Raw genomic sequence first — 19,885 nt, 5'->3', positions numbered from 1 at the left:
GATGCTTTAATGAGTTGAGACTTGTAAATGTATGAATTGGGTATAGATGTGGGAGACGCATCAATCTTTGGGAGCCAGAGGGCAAACTGTTGTAGGCTAAAAAATACTTCCCCCCACCAAAGATTCACATCCTAATTCCTGGAACTGGTTAATTTTACCTTATTTGAAAAAAGTCTTTGAAGGTGTGATTAAGGACCTTAACATAGGGAAACTATCTTGGTTTATCTAGGGTGGGCCTTATATCCACTTATAAGTGTCCATAATGAGAGGAAGGGGAAGATGATTACACACAGAAGAGGAAGAGGCAGAGATTGCAGTCATGTGGCTCCAAGTCAAGGATTGCTGGTAGTACCAGAAGCTGTCCAGGGCAAGGAACCAATTCTCCTCTAGATGATGAGCCTCTAGATGATGCACAGCCCTGCTGACATCTTGGTTTTGGCCTAGTGATCCTGATTTCAGATTTATGGCCTCCAGATTGTGAGGGAATACATTTATGTTGATTTAAGCCATCCAGTTGTGGTCATTTGTTACAGGAGCCACAGGAAACTAATCCAGGCAGTCAGGGAGGTCACATTTCAAGGGAGAGCAAGGGAGTGAGCCACAGGGCTATCTGGGAAAATGGCACTCCAGAAGGAGATAATAGCAAGTGCCCAGGAAGGCCCATGTTTACATAGCAAGGACGGCAGTGTGAATGACTGGAGTAAGCAAAGAGAAAGTAATAGGAGATTAAATCAGAGAGCTGAGGATAAAGGGACAGAAGATGGTTCCAGACTTTGCAGATGGGAAGGCACTAGAGCATCTGAGCAGAGGAGTGACATGATCTGACTTACGTTAGACTCCTTTTCTAGGTGCTGTGTCCAGAAACGACTATGGGGGACCAAGGTAGAATAGAGAGACTAGTTAGGGGTCTCTTGCTAATGTGCAGGAATGAGGCGATGGTGACTTGAACATGGACAGTAATCAGAGGAAGCAGTGAGAAGTGATTAGGATTAGGAAACATTTCACAGAGATCCGGATTTGCAGACAGATTGTATGTGGAATGTGAGAGAAAAAGAGTCAGGGATGACCTGGCCTGTTTTTTGGCCTGAGCAGCTGAAAGGACAGGGTCACCATTTCTTGAAATGAAAAGACTGTGAGAAGAGTACATGTGGAGGGGGAGGAATGAAGACATTAGTTCTGGGGATGTAAAGTCTGACACGCCTATTAGGCATTTGGGATGGTTAGGAGGCAGTTGCTTATCTGAGCATGGCATCAGGGGAGACCTCCAGGCCGGAGATACAAATCCGCAAGCCATCAACAAAGAGGTGGAATTTAACATGCTGGGACTGATTGAGATTAGCTAAGCAGTGGATTCAGATGAAGAGGAAAAGACATCTGGAGAACTTAACCGTGAGGCATATCAACACACAGACATCATCAACAAGAAGAGAAACTGGCAAACAACAAGAACAACAACAAAAGAAAACAATACAAGATGAAAACCAAAACCAACCAACCCAACAAAAACCAGCTGAGAATGAAGGGGCTGTGAAATAGGAAAAGAACTAAGAAGTCTTCTGCACTAAAAGACAGTGGAGCAGTACCTGAAAATATCCTAGGGGAATGATTTTCAAACTGGAATTCTCCATCTGGCCAACGTGTCAACTGAGCGTGAGGATGATCTGCCAGGGAGTTGACCGCTTAAGAGGACATCATGAAACCTAGCAAATAGGAGGGCAGAGGGAATTCCTGGGAATCATCCCAGGGAAGGGCCAGAAATCTCTGGGAGAAAGGTACTTTCCCTGGGGGGAAACGGAATTGACAGTTGTTTGATACACTTGCAAATGGATGTATGCAGATGTGTGTGTGTGTGTGTGTGTGTGTGTGTGTGTGGAAGGGTGGGGACTAGGAAGGAGAGGATGAGCCAATTTTAATCTACTATACAATGGTGGGAAGTCAACTGGTGGGAAGTCAATAGGTAAGAGTTAAAATTGATAAATCAAAATTACAATTTAAGAATTATTCACTTAAATATTGGAAGAAAGAGCTAAAGAGGTCAATGTGGTTGCCACTGGGGAACAGGAATCAAGATAGGGACTGAGTGTGATAATGGGCTTTGGTTTTTTTACTTATAAATCTTTAAGTACAAAATAATTGTTAAGTATGTGCACATAATACTTATTTTAAAACATTAATTTAAAAAGGGACAACTGGGTGGCTCAGCAGGTTTAGCATCCAAGTCTTGTTTCAGCTCAGGGCATGATCTTATGGTTCCATGAGTTCGAGCCCCATATCAAGCCCTGCATTGGGCTCCACACTAATAGTGTGGAGCCTACCTGGAATTCTCTCTCTCTCCCTCTCTCTCTGTCCCTCCCCTGCTCTCTTTCTCAAAATAAATAATCTAAAATAAAATAAAATAAGCAAAAGATAGGTATTCTGTAATCAAGTGAACACAATTTCTCGAACTCACCAACTGTGAGAGTTAAAATCAAGAGCTGGACAGTTAACTGACTAAGCCATCCAGGCGCCCTGATGCACAAAAGTTTTAATTCCAGGGTAAACTTACCAATTTCCTTTGTGGTCTGTATTTAGTGTCATCTTTAAAACAGCATTCCTTCATTTTCCTCTAAAATTATTGTCCATGCTTCTTATTAAAGACCAATAAATTTGTTAGAATGAAAACTTTATTTTAAAATAAAAGATGATGACAAACTCTCTTTTCCCACAGTTCTCTAACTTCCTTGGACAAAAGGTCAAATCATTTTTTCTCAAAGAGAAGATATCTATCAAATATTTCCTTTTTGGAATGTCTCATGGAGTACTTTGAAACAGCCCTCTAGCAACTTTGAAATATGAAAATATTCATTGTATTTTTATGGGATGATAGTTCTGTTGAAGGAAAGAACAATAAAGCATATACTGGTCTTTACTAATTATCAAAAATCTTTATTCCTGTAACTGCTGAATTGTAACAGAGTTCCAGAAATGGATATGGTCGCTTAATCCTTGGCTGCTTGAGGAGTGGTCCATGAACTAGTAGCCTCACCAGGGAACTTATTAGAAGTACAGAATCTCAGGCCCTACCCCAGACCTACTGAATCAGCGTCTGCATTTTTTTTTTAATTTTTTTTCAACGTTTTTTATTTATTTTTGGGACAGAGAGAGACAGAGCATGAACGGGGGAGGGGCAGAGAGAGAGGGAGACACAGAATCGGAAACAGGCTCCAGGCTCCGAGCCATCAGCCCAGAGCCTGACGCGGGGCTCGAACTCACGGACCGCGAGATCGTGACCTGGCTGAAGTCGGACGCTTAACCGACTGCGCCACCCAGGCGCCCCATCAGCGTCTGCATTTTAACAAGGACCCCAGGTGATATCCATGCTCATGAAAGTTTGAAAATTGTGGGCTTAACCCAAGAGACAGAGAAGTGCCCAAGAGACAAATCTCTAATAATTTTCCTCTTCTGAGTGTGGTGGTTCTCAAACTTCCTTGTGCAATGGAATCACCTGGAGAGCTTTCAACACCACTGATGGCTGAGGTCCACTCCCAGAAATTCAGATATGATTGGTCTGGAATGCACACTGGGCACTGACAAATTTTAAAGCCCTCTCCCCACCCCCACCCCACCATGTTCACACAAGGTTGAGAAGCCCTTCCTCAGAAAACCTATGAGTTAGAAATGCTCTGAGCTGCCAGTAATAACAAACCCTGGTAGTGGTGGCTTAAGCCAGTGGCTCTCAAACTTTGCTGTACATGAGAGTCACTTGTGGAAAATTTTAAACTCCTGATGCTTAGTCTACAACCCAAGAGATGAGTATAGTTTGATGGTAGATATTTACAGGCTGGTTTAGTAGTTCCATCATGTTAACTAGTACCCAAGTCCTCTTTCTCCTTCTGTCTTCGCTGAATGGAACTGTAGCTGGGATTTTCCAGCCCTCTTTGCAGCCTCTGTGGCCATGTGCCTAAGTTCTTGCCAATGGAATATGAGTAAAGTGTGTGCCACTTCTAGATCAGCCCCATAAAACTTCTTAGATGTGCTCCTCCATACTCCTTCACCTCCCTTCTGCTGGGAATGGCCATGACCAGAATAACCTTAACTCCAGAGAACAATATAGATGGTTACCAGAGGGAATGTGGTGGGGGCGGGGGGGGGGGCAGGTGAAATAGGTGAAGGGGAAAGACAAAACAAAAGAAATAACAAAAAATAAGAGCCACCCACCAACCTGAAACTCCTAACGTGGGCTGCTCTGTGAGAGAGAAACAACCATCATAGTATTTGTATCACTCAGGCATTATTTACCAACCATCGCGCATCAGACATCATCTATCCCCATTTTGTAACACCCACAATGAGGCATACCATTATTTGTACTTTACAGCAAGGAAGGTAAGACATATCAAGGTGCAGTAATTTCTCACAGTCACACAGCAAGAAGGTGACAGAGAACAGACTTACAACCAAAGTTTTCTTATTTCAAAACCCAGGCTCTTAATCACACACCATGTATCTTCCCATGAATGTTTGAAAGTAAGAACACTCATCGTTGGAAAAGATAAAGAGTTAATGGAGTCTATAGTTAAGGCAGAAAACATCTGTGCCTTAAAGATGGAATATTTGATTCTGCCTTTTGTGGCTTCTTGCTCAGTAATTTTTAACTGCATGCTTTTTGTTCAGCAATCAGGTCTTTCTGCCTTCTTCTCTCTCACATGTGTTCTGTATGTTCATGTCTGTTCCATATGCTGCTGCTATGTTAATCTTCCAAAAAAAAAACCAAAAACAAAACAAAACCAATCTCCTCATATCACTTCTCTCCTCAGAAATCTCCAGAACCTACCAGCTACAGTTCCAATTCCTCGGCTTGGCACTGAAGGCCCTCCTCATCTGGTCCCCACTTACTTCTCGGTCTGGCACTCTGCTCCACTCAAATATGCTTATCTCACTTCATGAGCCATAAACTTTCAGTGCAAGAAGGAACTTTAAGTTCAAGTAATTCAATAACCATCTGTATCAGTTGCTTATTGCTGTGTGACAAACCATTCTAAAACTCTGTGCCTTAAAACAAGATTTATTATTTCTTACTCTATCATGGGTCGACTGGGTGGTTCCTCTGTTGGTCTCACTTAGAGTTACTCACATGATTCCATTTGGCTGGCAGCTGGGCTGCACTCGAAGTCCATGAAGCCCTCTATCACTGGACTGGGGGGGGGGGCTTGGTACTATCGGCTGGGGTGCCTCCTTCCTCCTCCACATGGTCTCCCCTCCATGAGATGTTTCATTCTCCAGTCTTCTCCACATGACCTCTCTCTCTCTCCAGCAAGATACTCTGGGTTTCCTTACATCTGACTTCCAACAGGAGAAAGGCAGAAGCCACTAGGCCTCTTAAAACTTAGGCCTGTGTCTCATACAACGACTCTTGTGCCACATTCTACCAGTCAAAACAATCACAGGGCCAGCCCAGATAGACTCCATATCTTGAAGGGAGAAGTGGCAAAGAACCTGCAGCCATCTTTGATTTCCTGTGTAGTCTCATTTCTTCTACCTCATCCTTCCCTTATTCTCACCATCATTGACCAATATTCCTTCTTAGTATAGCCACACCACAGCCTTTAAGGGGTGAGCTATGTTTGAATCCCAGCTCTGCCACCAATCTACAGCCTACAAGGAGTCACCATACCTCTCTGTGTCTCATTTTGTTCAGCCATAAATGGGGCAGAAGGGGGATGTAAATCCTATGTCATTGGGTTGTGGTGAAACTGAAAGTGACAACAACGTGTTGGAACAGTGGTTGGCGTTAGCACAGACTTCATAAATGTGATCTGTTGTTGGTCTTGGTTGATACAGAACACAAACAAGTCAGACTAGGCCTGGGGTTTAGGCTCCAGGCCAGAGCATATTAGAGAAAGGGATATATATAATCCCTAAGGAGTCATCCTTGTACCAAAATGCCTTGACTTAATTGATCATAGGAGGAATATATTTTTTGTTTGTTTATTTTGAGAGGGGCGGGGGCAGGCAGAGAGAGAGAGAGAGAGAGAGAGAGAGAGAAAGAATCTCAAGCAGGCTCCATGCTGTCAGTGCAGAGCCTGATGTTGGGCTCGAACTCACTAACCATGAGATCATAACCTGAGTCAAAATCAAGAGTCAGACGCGTAGCTGACTGAGCCACCCAGGCACCCCAACTACAGGAGGAATATTTTAGGAGAAGGTGTATAGGCTTCTTTCTCAGTTTCTAAAAGTGCTCCCCCTAAGCTAGAACCCCTATTTCTATAAAGTTGGAAATCCACATCCTATGCCCTAAAAGGTAACCTCAAAATCATCTGAAGTTTAGTTTTCCTGATTGAATAGTGCTTTAGAATTCATCCTATTAAGACTTAGATGCCCCCCCCCCCAGTATTTCAATGCCTTTTTTTTAAGGGTACTTTTTAGATCCAAAGGAGAAGCCTGCAGCAGAAGCTTGTCTGCGGTATTCTAAATATTGGCAGTTCCAATGTCGGCACACAGCACACTCAGCCCCGAGCAGCCATGATTTACAGCAGCAGAGTCTGGGCAGGGAATCCAGCAGCTCTCGCCACACATGACAGAACACAGAGCCCAAAGCACACAGACCATGTGGCATGAGGACCGGGGCAGAGGCACAAGAATAAATGGGGAGCCAAGGACAGAGCTCTGTGGGTATTGCTGGTCCCTTTCTCTGACCATTAGTCATGCTCTGTGGTCATGAGTCTTATTTTTCCAGTTCCAATCTATCACAAACAGGTTAATCATTGCTTTTCCTAAGAGAGAGAGGAAGAAGAAAAATGATTTAAATTCACCCAGAGGCTGAGAGTAATCATACTAATGCATTAGTTCAGATGTTATTTTGGGGCAAGATGGCTATTAGTCTGCCATAATTCATCTGAAAGTTCTGTGATAAGCTTTCCTGACATTATTTATTATTTGTTTTACAGCACAAAATATGCAAAGTGTAGTCTGTGAAATGAAAGTGGTATCTAGAGCTTGTGCCTAAAATTCTGGAGTAAATTTATTTAGTGTCTTTATTGTCTTCAATTGAAGTAATATTTTTGGATTACCAAGTATGGGCAGGGCATCGTGGTAGGCACTGGCAAGGGGATGGGATACAGGAAAAAAGAATCAGATGTTTATTGAGCCCATACTCTGGTCAAGGCAGATAACAGGGGATTTCTTTTTAAGTTTATTTATTTATTTATTTTGAGAGAGAGAGAGAGAGAGAGAGAGCGCGCACACACACACAAGTGGGGGAGGGGCAGAGAGAGAGGGAGAGAGAGAATCCCAAGCAGGCTTCATGCTGCTTACACAGAGCCCAACGTGGAGCTCAAACTCATGAAACCATGAGATCGTGACCTGAGCTGAAACCAAGATTTGGACACGTAACCAACTGAGCCACCCAGGCGCCCCAATAATATGGGATTTCTAATGGCTCCTGGGAGTCACAGACTGTCTTTAATACTCTAAATGTGGACATGGCACCAACAGACATGAATGGGTAACATTTTTTCCCAGCTTTACTAAGACATAATTGCCAAATAAAAATCGTATATACTTCAAGTGCACAATGTGATTTATGTATACACTTTGAATTGTTTAATCAAGCTGAATAACATACCCCTCATCTCACTATTACTACTTTGTGTAAGAACAATTAAAATCTGTTCTCTTAGCAAATTTCAGGTATACCATACAGTATGGTTAACTGCCGTCACCATGCTGTACCTGAGCTATTCAGAATTTACTCCTCTGGCATATCTGAAACTCTATGCCCTTCAATGAACATTTGCTCATTTCCCTCACTACTCAGCCCCTGGCAACCACCACTCTGCTCTCTGCTTCTAAGAGTTTGACTCCTGTAAATTCTACACAGAAGTGACATCATTCAGTACCTGTCTTTCTGTGTCTAGCTTATTTAAATTTTTTTTTTAACGTTTATTTATTTTTGGGACAGAGAGAGACAGAGCATGAACAGGGGAGGGGCAGAAAGAGAGGGAGACACAGAATCGGAAGCAGGCTCCAGGCTCTGAGCCATCAGCCCAGAGCCCGACGCGGGGTTCGAACTCACGAACCGTGAGATCGTGACCTGAGCTGAAGTTGGACGCTTAACCAACTGAGCCACCCAGGTGCCCCTGTGTCTAGGTTATTTAATTAACTTAGCATAATGTCCTCCACTTTCACCCACATTATTGCAAATGATGAGAATCCCTTCTTTTTAAAAGCTGACTAATATTCCAACGTGTGTGTGTGTGTGTGTGTGTGTGTGTGTGTCTGTGTGTGTATTACATTTTCTTTATTCGTTCATCCATCAATGGACGCTTATGGTGCTCCAGTATCTTGGCTATTGTGAACAATGCTGCAATAAATAGGTGAGTACAGATATCTCTTCAGCATTGTGATTTAATTTTCTTTTGGACATCTACCCAGTGGTGGAATTGCTAGACTTATAGCTCTATTTTTACATTCTGAGGAACGTCCATACTGCTTTCCATAGTGACTACCAAAAGTGCACAAAGGTTCCCTTTTCTCCACATTCTCAATACTTACGTTTTGTTTTCCTGACAGCAGCAGACCAACAAGTATGAGGTATGTAGTTTCATTTGTATTTCCCTGGTGATGAGTCACATTGAGCACCTTTCCTATACTTGTTGCCCATTTCTATGTCTTCCTTTGGGAAACATCTATTCAGATCCTTTAACCATTTCTAAAATTCAGGCTGTTTGCTTGCTTTGAGTTGTCTGAGTTCCTTGTAATATTTTGGATATTAACTCCTTATGAGACACATGGTTTGCAAATATTTTCTCCCATTCTGTAGGTTGCCTTCACTCTGTGGATTGTTTCCTTTGCTATGCAGAAGCTTTTTACTTTGATGCAGCCTCAGCTGTCCATTTCTGTTTTCATTGCCTATTGCTTTTGGGGTCACATCCAAAAAAATCAGCGCCCAGACCAATGTCAACAAGTTTACCTTTATGTTTTCTCCTGGTACTTTTATAACTTTAGGTCTTGTGTTTAAGTTTTTAATCCATTTTGAGTTGATTTTTGTATATAGCATGAGATAATGGTTCCATTTCATTTCTTCTGCATATGGATATACAGTTTTCCCAATATCATTTGTTAAAAAGGTCATCCTTTCCCAATTGTTTGTTTGTGGCACCCTGTCAAAGATCAGTTGACTATACGTGCATGTATTTATTTCTGTGCCCTCTAGTCTGTTCCATTGGTCTAAATGTCTGTTTTTCCATCAGTACCATACTGTTTTGATCACTATAGCTCTGTTGTATACTTTGAAACCAGGCAGTATGATGTCTCCAGCTTTGTTCTTCTTGCTCCAGATTGCCTTTGCTGAAGGCAACATATTCAGAAATACTTTGAGGCTAAATGAGAGCGTGGGTTGTAAGCATCAGCTCCCATTGTCATGGAATGCCTTGCCCAAGGAGCAGTGCCCTAGAACTTGAATATAATCTAGAAGCATGGGCTCAGCATCCAGATTCAGGTTCTGACTCATACCATGTACCAGCTGTGTGAACCTGGCCAGCTACTGAACTCCTCTGTGCCTTGGTTTCTTCATCTGTAAAACGGACACGAGTGACATCTACCTCACAGGGTGGTTGCGAAAAGTAAATGGAAAAGTACTCAGGCTAACCACACCACTAGTGTCATTCGAGTGTGAGATATTAGTATTCTTACTGTTTTATGGGCACAGAGGAAGGAGGAGCGACATCAAAGGCTTATGGTAGAAGATGACAGAAGCCATCTGTTACAGGACAGGAGTGATGAGCACGGGGTTGTCAGTCTCCCACACTCCATCCTTTTGCTCACTTGGCTCTTGGAACCGCAGTGTGTGGGCAAAGAGAAATGAAGGGGGGTGTGGGACTTGTTCTAATTGATCTCTTTTGTTCCCTTTGATGCTCTTCAGGAGGTTCTGGTAGGGTTTGAATCGCTTTTCAATTATTCTTGCCCTCTTACAGCTCTTTATATAAAGCTGAAATGGGGTAGAGACTGTCAAGAGGGACTCCTGGCTATTTCCTCCTAATCTGAAGGGATCCCAGCCACATCTGAACCCTGGGGCCGCTTTCCTTGAACTACATTTTTAAACTCTTGCTTAGTCTGCAACATAGTATGTTCACTTCTGCACATATGATACGCCTCTGAAAAACCCCATAAGGGTTAAGGCTAGGCCTTATTTGCTTGGCATTCTGACCACATTCCTTTACAGAGTAGTGTTTCATAATCATTGTTGAAATAAGGAAAAGAGTATTTTCTAGGGTCAGTGATAAGACCAACTACTTGGAAAAGAAGGTTCCAACCTTAAATAGGGGAGGTCCTAAGAATTGTATAATCCTAATCTTGAACAGGATTTCTATTCATTCCAAAAACTGAACAGACACCTTTAACCTGAAAGCAAAAAATGTGACCACTTGCTTTCATTTCAGATGCCGGCATTGGACAGAATCGAGAAGCCTCAGCCAGCCCTGGTTTCCTCCCAAGGTATGGCACTTGATTAAGAATGTGCTAGAGCTGAGGCTGTAATGCCGTTAATGCAATTGGCTTCCTAGTCAGGTAGCTGTGAGCAGAATTTGAAGGCAGGGCTAGATATTTTCAGATCAAGTGCACTTTCAGACTGTGGTGCTAAGAAACCTCTTCGTTGTACAGTGTTTACAAAGCAAGTCATAATCCATATCACGGTTCAGAAAATATCACAGGAGAGAAAAAGATCCAGATAAATTTTGGATGTCAATTATCCTTCCCAGTGCTATTATTGCGTAAGACATTCTTATAATTCAAAATAGAGGTTTAGAGAAATAGTTCCACATTTATAGCATTTCGTTCCACTCTTTCCCACTAACCCCCAGGCCAGTGGGGATTGGCGATGAGAAGGCAAGTTTCAGGGTGGGTCCACTGAAAGAAGGGGTTCAGAGAAATAAGAGGTACAAGGTAAATCTCATTAACAAAGCAGAGTGTGACCTATTTGTTAAACGCCGTTTTGAGGCTGCAGGCTACAAAACAGTGGCTTTCAATCCTGGCTGCCAATTAGAGTCATTATGTTTTTTTCCTGCTTGTTTTTATTTTTACTTTGTATTAAAATATGACACATGTTCAGCGAAGTACACTAATCTCAAGCGTGCAGCTTTGTGAATTTTCACAAGGCCAACTACCTGGGTACACCATCAGATCAAAATATAGAACATTTCTAGGACCCCAGAGGCCTCCCCAGAGGTAACCACTCTCTTGATACCTATCACCCTGGACAAATTTTGTCTGCTCTTAAATTTCATTTAAATAAGATCATACAATATGCATTCTGTTGTGTTTTTTTAATTAAACAAAAATTTTTTGGTTAATGTTTATTTGAGAGAGAGAGAGAGAGACAGAGTGTTAGCAGGGGAGGAGCAGAGAGAGGGAGACACACAGAATCCGAAGCAGGCTCCAGGCTCTGAGCTGTCAGCACAGAACCCGATGCGTGGCTCGAACTCATGGACTGCGAGACCATGACCTGGGCTGAAGTTGGACACTTAACCGACTGAGCCACCCAGGCACCCTAAAGTGTTTTTAATGTTTATTTATTTTTGAGAGAGAGAGAGAGAGAGAGAGAGAGAGAAAGGGAGACACAATCTGAAGCTGGCTCCAGGCTGTGAGCTGTCAGCACAGAGCCAGATCCGGGGCTCAAACTCACGAGCTGTGAGACCATGACCTGAGCCAAAGTTGGATGCTCAACCGACTGAGCCACCCAGGCACCCCCACATTCTGGTTTTTTAACCGAATATAATGTCTATGTGATCCATCTATATTGTTGCATGTACAGTTTGCTCTTTTATATGTAATATATACATTATATGCTAGGTAGTATTCCAACATATGAATATATCACAGTTTATTTATTCTACTGTTTGCTTTTTTTTCCAGGTGAAACAGATGGGTCTTTCTGTGCATGAAATATCTCTGGAAGACACCGTTAACAATTGCTCTGGGAAGGGAAACCGAGTGATTACAGGGCAGGGATGAGGTGGAAACTTACTTTCCACATACAACTCTCTGTAGCTTTTTATTCTGTCCAGTGTATCTGCTATAGATAATACATAAATTTAAGTAATAAACATTTTCTTTAAAATTAAGTCTTTCTTGTGTCTCAACTCTAGAAATTCATTCTACTGTTGATGGCCATTTGGATTGTTCCCAGTTTTGGGTGATTACAAATAAAGCTTCTGTGAATAACCTTGTACATGCCTTTTGGTGCTGCAGACACCCAATTCTCTTGGACATATACCTAGGAGTGGAATTGCTTGGTTGTAAGGAAGACATTATGTCAAGCATTTTCCAAGATGGTTATATTAATTCATATTCCTACCAGCAATGGATGAGAATCACAATTGCTCTAGCTCTTCTCCAACAGCTAATGTTACTCGATTTTTAAAGGTTTAGCCTAGGGAGCTTTATATGATACCATCCCCAGAGAATCTTCCCTGATTCTTCTGGTTCTGGGGCAGCACTTGCACATGGGTACTTCTGGAAATTCTCCCAGGCTATCCCAATGTGCAGCCAGGGCTGAGAACCACAAATTTGAATAATGTCCTTACTTGACTGGCCATCGGAATCAGTGGGAGAACTGGAAAACATACAGGTTCTTGGGTCTTGTCCCAGACCCACTGAATCAGACGCTCCAAGGGAAAACCTGTGGTCTGAACTAGCTCTTGGAGTGATTTGGATGCAACTGGCCCTACATTTGACAACCACAGATTTAAGACATGTTTATTAAAAACTTCAGCTACTTTATTTTTTTCACTGAAGAAGACACACACAGTTAAAAGCAAAGAGAAAATAAAAGCAGTTCATTTGCATACACAATGGAAAGGAAGCCTTCTCCTAACCTAGACTCCTAGGGTCCCTCTACAGAGGTGACGGCAGGGTTGGTTTTCATGTTTTGTGTGTTTTCTAAAGATTTGGGGAACATACCATATTTGTTAAGATACTTTATGTTGCAAGTCATTGAAAACTCTTCACATACTGGCTTCCATTTTTAAAAGAACATGGAGGGGCGCCTGGGTGGCGCAGTCGGTTAAGCGTCCGACTTCAGCCAGGTCACGATCTCGCGGTCCGTGAGTTCGAGCCCCGCGTCAGGCTCTGGGCTGATGGCTCGGAGCCTGGAGCCTGTTTCCGACTCTGTGTCTCCCTCTCTCTCTGCCCCTCCCCTGTTCATGCTCTGTCTCTCTCTGTCCCAGAAATAAATAAAAAACGTTGAAAAAAAAAAAAAATTTTAGAAAAAAAAAAAAAAAAAAAAAAGAACATGGAGAGAATTCATTTCCAGAACTGAATAGTTGGATTTAGCCCTGGCTCTGGGTACACTAAGAGCCCGAGACTCAACTCCGAGTCTCAGGTTTTTACACCTTTTGGCTGTTCCTTTATCGTCAGGTCCATTCCCTTAATGGCAGCAAAATGGCTTCATGGCTGTTTCTGGCCTGAGAACCTCGCCCCCTCACACTGTGCCACCATTTTCTGGTCCTTTTCTCTACAAATCCTGGCATTTTCTCTGTCTCGCTGATCTAAATTGGATCACACACTCATCCCTGAACTAATCACTATGGCCACAGGAAATGGAAGGTATCCCCTGGCACTGAAGACTAGGTCATTTTACCAAAATATGTGATTATAGATGTGAATTTATTTCCCAAAGGAAAATCGAATGAATGTTCACAGGGTAGTCATGGCTAACCCTTAATATAATTTACTATGTAACAGCACACTCTATCAAAAACCCATTTCAGAAAGCATGTTATAGCCCTCTGGTCATGACAGATTGTCCCAGGAAGTCTGGCCTAAACCCAAAAAGGTCCTTGCAATGTTTTGTTGTTGTTGTTGTCTTCTTCCTCCTTGTCTTAGAAGCAGGGAAATGGAGGGGATGCCCAGGGGCAGAAGCTGGGGGAATCGTGGAAGTGAGGGACGGTTGGTTTGTGGAGTGTGTGCTCACTCTTGTGTTCAGGCCTCCTTCCCCCCGCCCCCCACACTTGGAAATGAGTTAGCTGAATTCTATTTATTTCTCAATTAATAGGCATTCACCTCTCTCTGAAGTTGAAGTTAAGCTAGCTTCATTAACAGCTGGCCTTCATACACATGCCCTTGAATAGCTTCACCATTGACAGTATCCCCTGGTGTGGCAGGGTTAGTAGAACAACCCTGTGACAGTAAGGGTTAGCCTTACGCTCCCATTTAGCTCCTCCAGACAATCTCCTGGTCACCTTTTGTTAGGGCGGGTTCATCCTTAAGGTAATCCATTAGGAAATCCAGGGGTCTCCTACTCCAACACTGATGCTGGACAGAACTATAACCAACCAAAGCAAACCAGCTTCTATTCTGATGTTTGTTTTGAGAGAGAGAGAGAGAGAGAGAGAGAGCTCAGGGGAGGGGTGGAGAGAGAAGGAGAGAGAGAAAATCTCAAGCAGGCTCCACGTCATCAGTGCAGAACCCTGTGCAGGGCTCAGTCTCAGGAAGCATGAGATCATGACCTGAGCCAAAATCAAGAGTCAGGTGCTTAACCGAATGAGCCACCCAGGTGCCCCAAAACGGCTTCTATTCTAAATGATTAATATATGTCCTAATAACGACTTACTTAAGACTTACAAGCAACTCTGAAATTGTAAGATTTGTATAAGCAATCCTAAAAATGGTTTCCTTCCTATTTCTATTTATCAGTTGTGATTAGTATATTAGGTGTTATCTAAAATTAGAACGGAAATTGTATTACTTTAAATAGATTAATAAACAGCTTTGGGGAGGGTGCAGAAGGGTTTGTAACAATACTGTAAACTGTTGTGTTTACTACAAACTTCCTTATATATTCATTTTATGACCTATTTTTATATCATAATGCTTTGATAGACATAACTTATCCCAATGGACTCTATTATTACTATTAATTATCTTTATAAATTTGTTTAGTTTTTCTCTACCTTAACAGTGGGAATCCTCTTTTAACACTAATCTAGAAGAACTTTCTAAAAGTGTTCTTACTTTCTGACAGTATCAGAATGTTTTCAGCCTATCTTGCTTTTTCTCTAAGACTGGGTCCAATATCCACAAAGGAACTCTAGCTCCTTTTCATGGAAAATAGTGAGATGGGTCAGAACATGGAGTCTATGTTGCACTCCAGACATTACTGTGAATTTTGAAAATAGGAATGGCAGAACCAAAGATACAATATACCATAAAGCATGGGTCTCAACCTGGGAAAATCTGTCCCCCACAAGGCATTTGGCAACGTTCAGGGCCATTTTTACTTGTCATGACTGGGGAGAGGAGACTTGGTACTGGCATCCAGTGTCTACACACTAGATAGCCAGGGATGCTGCTAAATTTCCTATAACACGCAGGACAGCCACCACCACCAAAGAATTATTTGATGCCAAATGTCAATAGTGTTGAGGTTGAGAAACTTTTCCGTAAAGCATTAGCTCATGTTGATGCTTTCAGTTTACCTGCTTAAGTTCCTGCCCTTTGTTTTTGAAATATCTTATTATAAATATCGGTAAGTTTCCTACCATTTTGTGCATACTCATGCATATATATACACATGATATATACATACATGATATATACACACATGATATATACACATTATATATATATCCCTATATATATGTGTATATATATATATCCCTATATATATATGTATATCCCTATATATATACATACATGATATATACACACATGATATATACACATTATATATATATATATATATATATATATATATATATATATCTCCCTATCAAATTTGACATTTTGTGTTCTTTATTATCACCCCCCAATCCTGTATTTGCATTACAGTGCTGCAAAGAACAGCGCATATCCCCACTCCCCATGTAAGAGCATTTATGGTGCTCTAGCGGCTATATTTTAGGTTTTAGGGTGATTAATGTGATTTACAAACAGAATACACACGTGGAAACATCGTGGGAAAGCGTCATGGCCATGATTTGTTTTTCTTCTTCTTCTTTCTCCCTTCCTTCTCAACCCTTAGTTAAAAATCTGTGAGCTGATTCCAAATAATGCAAAGTCTGTGATGTGCTGGTTGATACTATCAGAGAGTAGCACCAGCTGTCAGAAAAGAAAGTCAAGGGGCACCTGGGTGGCTCAGTTGGTTAAGTGTCCGACTTTGGCTCAGGTCATGATCTCATGGTTCGTGGGTTCAAGCCTTGAGTTGGGCTCTGCTGACAGCTCAGAGCCTGGAGCCTGCTTCGGATTCTGTGTCTCCCTGTCTCTGTCCCTTCCCTGCTTGTGCTCTGTCTCTCTCTCAAAAATAAATAAACGTTAGGGGCGCCTGGGTGGCTCAGTCGGTTAAGCGTCCGACTTCAGCTCAGGTCACGATCTCGCGGTCCGTGAGTTCCAGCCCCGCATCGGGCTCTGGGCTGATGGCTCAGAGCCTGGACCCTGCTTCTGATTCTGTGTCTCCCTCTCTCTCTGCCCCTCCCCCGTTCACGCTCTGTTTCTCTCTGTCTCAAAAATAAATAAACGTTAAAAAAAATTAAAAAAAAATAAACATTTAAAAAATAAAAAAAAAAAAAAGCAAAGAAAAGAAAAGAAAAGTAAAACCCAACCTCTCTCAAGAGGACCATTCCTCAAGGGAATCTTAAGGGCGTGCCGCTCCTAGCATGACAAGTAGAGGCCCTGTCGTGGAACCCATTTTTATACTTCCCTGTTAATAGTGTCATTTTCATTCCCTCCTTATTTTACTTATGTACTTACTTATTTCCTTTTTTAATGTTTATTTTTAATTTTTAAAAGTTTTTTATTTATTTCTGAGAGGCAGAGAGAGAGCATGAGCAGGGGAGGGGCAGAGAGAGAGGGAGACACAGAATCTGAAGAAGGCTCCAGTCTCTGAGCTGTCAGCACACAGCCGACATGGGGCTTGAACCCACCAACTGTGAGATCATGGACCTGAGCTGAAGTCAAGACACTCAACTGACTGAGCCAACCCAGGTGTCCCAATTTCCTTTATTTTATTTTTTTTTTAAGATTTTTAAATTTTAAGTAATCTCTACACCCAGTGTGGGGCTCAAACTTACAACCTGGAGATCAAGAATCTCATGCTCAAGGGCTCCTGGGGGGCTCAGTCCCTTTAGCATCCGACTTCGACTTTGGCCCAGGTCATGGTTTCATGGTTAGTGAGCTTGAGCATGTCAGTGAGGAGCCTGCTTAGAATCCTCTGTCTCCCTCTCTCTCTGTCCCTCCCCCACTCTTAGGCATGCTCGGTCTTTAAAAAATAAATAAACGTTAAAAAAAAAAAAGTCACATGCTCTCCCAACTAAGCCAGCCAGGTGTCCCTCATTCCTTCCTTATTTTAAAAAACTTTTTTGAAATACAACATACGTACCGGAAAGTGCACACATCTTAAGCGTGCTACTTGATGGATTCTAAAAACCTGATCACGGGGCGCCTGGGTGGCGCAGTCGGTTAAGCGTCCGACTTCAGCCAGGTCACGATCTCGCGGTCCGTGAGTTCGAGCCCCGCGTCAGGCTCTGGGCTGATGGCTCGGAGCCTGGAGCCTGTTTCCGATTCTGTGTCTCCCTCTCTCTCAGACCCTCCCCCGTTCATGCTCTGTCTCTCTCTGTCCCCAAAATAAATAAATAAATAAATAAATAAATAAATAAAAAATAAAAATAAAAACCTGATCACACCTGTATAACTAGCACCTAAACTGAGATGCTAACCAAGACTAGCAACCAGAAATCCCCTTGTATTCCCTTTCAATTACTACCCCACCTCCCAACCAAGTCACCTTTGTAACTTCTAACAGCATAGGCTAGTTTTACCAGTTTTGATAATATAAATAAGTGAAAGCACACAGTATGTATTCATTTGTATCTGGTTTCTTTCACCCAACAGTGTATTCGTGAGATCCATGCACACTGTTGTGTGTTAGTTAGTAGAACCCTCATTGTTACTGCGATTCGGCATGTGAATGGTGTGCGAACATACCACACTTTGTCCGCCTTACCGTTGAACATTTGTGCATTGAGTTTTCATTTGGGGGCTATTTGAAACAGTACCGTTATAAACATTCTTGTAAATGTCTTCTGGTGAACATATGTCACACACGTAAGCATTGCTGTTGGTTCCTAAGAGTGGAATTTTGGGGTCATAAATACGCACATGTTTAACTTCAGTATATAATGCCAAACAGGTCTCCCAAGTGGTTGTGCCAATTTATACACCTGTCATTGGTGTAAAAGGGTTCCATTGGCTCTACAATGTCACCAACACTTGATATTTTCCATCTCTTTTCTTTCCAGCCACACTGGTGTGTATGCAGTGGTATTGCAATTGGTTTCAATTTGCATTTTCCATGTGATGAATGCGACCGAACACCTTTTCATACATTGGCCGGTCATTAGGATATCAGCTTTCGTGAGATGTTAATTCCCTATGCTTTATTTAAAAAATCTTATGGGGGGCGCCTGGGTGGCTCGGTCGGTTAAGCGTCTGACTTCGGCTCAGGTGATGATCTCACGGTCCGTGAGCTCGAGCCCCGCGTCGGGCTCTGTGCTGACCGCTCAGAGCCTGGAGCCTGTTTCCGATTCTGTGTCTCCCTCTCTCTCTGCCCCTCCCCCGTTCATGCTCTGTCTCTCTCTGTCTCAAAAATAAATAAACGTTAAAAAAAAAATTTTTTTTAATCTTATGGTATTCTCCTCCCCCTTCTATTTTATTCCCCTTGCTGTGTAAAGACCTTCTCCCTCCCCTTACCCTGGGGGGGGGTCATTATAACATTTGAATTTTTAAGGTAATGTTCTTTCATTTCGTTTTTAAGCCTGTGCTAATTCACTCTTTGTTCCTTTTTCCTTAGGAGCATTTTAATGTATTTTACTGATCAGTTGTTAGCATACTAAAGATATAAAGGACTTCATTTGTTCAGAAACTGGAAATGTAGAGGTAGAGCCTAGTAGACAAGAGAAGTCCCACTCCCAAGGTTGGGTTTCTGGAAGGTGTTTCAACTTTAGGCCAAACCAGCGCCAAAGAAATCTGTAGCATGGAGGGGCTTTCTGATAAATCTTTAGTTTGATTAATAAAATGTGATTAAAATGCATATCAAGATTTTTTTTTTTGGTGAAATGCATAAAAGATTACAGAATACAAGATTACTTTCTTAGAAAGCTTGCATAGAATGATTTCCACTTAAGCTTTCGCAAGGTAATCTGAGTGCATAATAATTGATTACAAAAAAATACACGTGGAGATAAATTAAAGCACATTTCAGTTAAAATTCCACCTTCATATTATATTAGTTCAATTTTATCAATATGTGGCACATCATTTTGAGCCATATTTTTTTAGTCTCTGATATTTTGTATAAGGTTCAACAGAGAACGACTATACTGTTTTGACGGAAGTATCTGTTTTCTGCATCATGATAATATACTGTGCCTAGAATCCCCCCAATTTTACATTCTGTGGGAATTGTACATTGTACAGTTATCATTAATAAACTTTGCCAGTAGAAATGTATTCCCAATTTCACATGGACTTATCTTTTTAAAAAGTTTTTAAAAAATGTTATTTTATTTTGAGAGACACAGTGTGTGTGTGAGTGAAGGAGGGTGAGAGAGGGTGAGAGAGAGAATTCCCAGCAGGCTCCACGCTGTCAATGCAGAGCCCAACACGGAGCTCAATCTCACAAACCATGAGATCATGCCTGAGCCAAGATCAAGCGTTGGATGCTTAACTGACTGAGCCAATCAGGCATCCCTGGACTTATCTTTAAAAATCCCTCATAGAGGGGCGCCTGGGTGGCTCAGTTGGTTAAGCATCTGACTTCAGTTCAGGTCATGATCTCATCGTTCATGAGTTCAAGCCCCACATCAGGCTCTGTGCTGACAGCTCAGAGAGTCTGCTTTGGATTCTGTGTCTCCCT

The 19,885-nt window shown here is 42.1% G+C and overlaps 2 long non-coding RNA genes across 2 annotated transcripts in view; one reads left to right on the top strand and one right to left on the bottom strand.

The window, feature by feature from the left end:
- LOC131517210 (uncharacterized) overlaps positions 1-19,885 on the bottom strand; it is a 71,228-nt gene that overhangs the window by 32,548 nt on the left and 18,795 nt on the right. The gene's annotated exons all lie outside the window — the stretch shown is intronic.
- LOC131517211 (uncharacterized) lies at positions 1,023-12,199 on the top strand. The gene is made up of 3 exons (XR_009264460.1): positions 1,023-1,772; positions 10,419-10,473; positions 11,890-12,199. It is a non-coding gene; the product is annotated as an uncharacterized LOC131517211 (long non-coding RNA).

The sequence above is a fragment of the Neofelis nebulosa genome, chromosome 7, assembly GCF_028018385.1.
Source record: "Neofelis nebulosa isolate mNeoNeb1 chromosome 7, mNeoNeb1.pri, whole genome shotgun sequence".
In the NCBI taxonomy this organism is placed as follows: domain Eukaryota; kingdom Metazoa; phylum Chordata; class Mammalia; order Carnivora; family Felidae; genus Neofelis; species Neofelis nebulosa.
This window is presented reverse-complemented; position numbering and strand designations above follow the sequence as displayed.